The sequence below is a fragment of the Etheostoma spectabile genome, chromosome 20 (genome assembly GCF_008692095.1).
Source record: "Etheostoma spectabile isolate EspeVRDwgs_2016 chromosome 20, UIUC_Espe_1.0, whole genome shotgun sequence".
NCBI classification, from domain to species: domain Eukaryota; kingdom Metazoa; phylum Chordata; class Actinopteri; order Perciformes; family Percidae; genus Etheostoma; species Etheostoma spectabile.
In genome coordinates this window covers 19,599,410-19,602,235 of record NC_045752.1, presented here as the reverse complement: position 1 = coordinate 19,602,235, position 2,826 = coordinate 19,599,410, and the positions used below count along the sequence as shown (strand labels likewise).

General features: G+C 42.2%; 1 protein-coding gene across 1 annotated transcript in view; it reads right to left on the bottom strand.

Moving 5' to 3' along the window:
• The window catches only part of daam1a (dishevelled associated activator of morphogenesis 1a), a gene marked incomplete in the record, with an annotated part of 41,875 nt that extends 39,182 nt beyond the window's left edge, over nucleotides 1-2,693 (bottom strand). Inside the window, 1 exon segment of the mRNA XM_032499811.1 lies at nucleotides 1,986-2,693.
• Nucleotides 2,694-2,826: the final 133 nt, after the last annotated feature.

The following is a 2,826-nucleotide window of genomic DNA, read 5'->3' as shown; positions in this document are numbered from 1 at the left end:
CATTTTGGGTTTCACTTTCCCTCCAACATTATTACCAACATAATAAAGACACCTGGACTCGGTCCAGACCAAAAGCCCAAAAGCTATATTTGGCAAGACCAGTGGCCGAGACCGAGACCAGTCCGAGTCCAAATACTAGCGAGTATGAAACAAGTCCTAGACCATCGATAAATGGTCTCTAGTCCGGACTCGAGTCCAAGACCGGACTCAAGTACCACAGCCCTGGCTCGAGCTTTTCCAACTTTTCAGACACAGATATGGTGATAACAACGGTCCAAAGTGATGCAAAACTACCACAAAACAACACAAACCGACTACAAAGAGACGCCAAATGACAACAGAGACTCAAAACAACCCCAAAGAAACCAAAAGTGACCCAAAAGACAGAAAACACGACTACCAAGAGACACAGAAACCCACAAGAGACACAAAATGTATGAGGAAATTGCATCTTCATTGATAGATAAGCGTCACATTTTCTTCAGGAACGACGCTAGGGAAAACACTGCAATGAGTCATATTCTTGTCATTGTCAACAAATCCAATAAAAAGCCCAAAAAATCAACTTTGTGCGAGTCCGTCCGTCAACACTTTCTGACTTCCCTAACTGGTCTGGGGTTCACAGCTGGACACCCTATGGTACTATATTCTAGGGATGTTCCGACAACGTTACCAGCAGCGGAAAAGCTTCTGATACTGGCTAAAAGCTGGCAGGGCTGTAGTACTGGAGCCCGGTCTTGGACTCGAGTCCGGTCTCAAGACAGTTTTTCCACGGTCTCGGACTCGCTAGTATTTGGACTATGACTTGTCTCGGTCTCGGCCACTGGTCTTGCCCCATATGGCTTTTGGTCTGGACCGAGTCCAGGTGTCTTTATGATGTTGATAATAATGTTGGAGGGAAAGTGAAACCCAAAATGATGGTCTTGATACTGTCATGCATGAGACCTTTTTTTCTGTCCTGGACTCGGTCTTGACTCAAACTCAAACCTTTTTGGACTCGGTCTTGTCTTGGATTCGAACCTTAGTTACATTGTTGAAATCAGCGGCTTACATGATGATACTTTTCTGTTTCCTGTCATTTAAAAATCTCATACCAAACTGCTCAGTTAGTAAACTTCTAAAAACGTTGAAAAAGACAAAAAACATTGGAAATAACTTCCAAAATGCCGAAAAGAGCAACACAAGTGGGTTTTAGGCAGCATCAGAGGCTTGATTCAGCAAATAATTGTCTATATAATACCCAGCCCCAAAGATTATTATAAAGTGTGAAAATTAGATCATTTATTTTGGAATTAGCATTAAGTGTTTTGACTGATAATAGTTATATCCACATATTGTATGATACAGTTATATCAGAGGGGTCAAACTCAGTCTCACTGAGAGCCACACTGCAAAATGAGAATTACATCTAGGTGCCAGACATGTAGAGTTTGTGCTTTTTTATATTAAAAAAGACAAATATTTTGAACCGTATGATTGCACATCCCATATATTTTCACTTACAGTTCGCTTGACACAAAGCCCTTAAAAAGTCAGGGAAAATCAAGCCAAACAATCATTCTGATTAGATTTTTTAAAGCCGACTCACAGCCCAGACTGATCTCATTAATAGCGTATGTATGACACGCCAATTCGTATGCCACTTCTTGCATGTTAACAAGACGCATTTTCACTTTTCAGCGTGTTTTCAAACACCGTTTGGCCTCCATTGGCTTCTATTACCTAGCGATAGCATGTGTACTCAAACTCATGATCTCATGTTCCACGGCCTGAATATGAAAACTGCTTCTAAAAGAGTCTCAAAGTCAACAAATTCAGTTTTGTGTGTCGCGTAAATACAATTTTATAAAACCATCTTTTGTCTTTTTTGACTTGGCGCACATGTAGGTAGGCCAACTCTTGCGGGGGGCCGGATTTGGCCCGCGGACCTTGACTTTGACCCACGTGCTCTGCATACAGTGTGTGGGTCTTTGTGGGTTTCTTACCTCTGTGATCCACTTCTAAGCGACGCGGTGAGACGGCGTGTTCAGCTCCGGGCGGCGTGTGTAGTCCATTCACGTAGAGACCAATCACTGAAACTCGGATGTAACATTTCCAACATTAAAACAGCCGCTCATCACTGAAGACTACTCTGAGTCTCTTCTGAGAACATGTTGGACATGTTCTATATAACGCAACAAATAGATAAAAGAGAGCGTATGAAACAAGGGAATTAAAAAGTCCAAAAGTTGAACTGAAATCTTCGACTCCAAAGAGAAAGATTTAACTTTCCTAAGGTGACAATTACGACGAAAATGAACACAGATACAAAATCTGGAACTAAAAATCAGCTGATGGCACTTTCAGTGGGCCTAGAGCTGCAGTTGAATTGAAAATGTCCAAAGAATTCGGTTATAATCCACAAGACCTTGGTTCAGTTAGAAAGTGTGTCGACTAAACACAAAATCCACGAGAGGAAGACGTCGCCTGGATTTGATTCCAACAGTTTCTTTTAAAATTGTTTTGCAGAAACTTGCATTTGTCCAACAAAAATACAAATCCTCTTAAATTTAACTCCATGCTATCTGTACAACACCTGCTCTGGTCTCTGTGGTCTTCTACTTCTTCCTTTTTCCCATTTTTGATGAGTTCACGAGAGTTTGGATCAGTGGGACGTCTCTCTGTCCCTGTCAGACAGAAACTGACAGCCTGGGTGAGAGAGTGTGTGTGGGGACTCCAAAACACACACTACTGCATTCCTATAGTCCCGCCCAGACTTCACCCACTGCTTTCTGTGTGTGTATGCGTGTGTGTGTGTGTGTGTGTGTGTGCGTGTGTGTGTGTGTG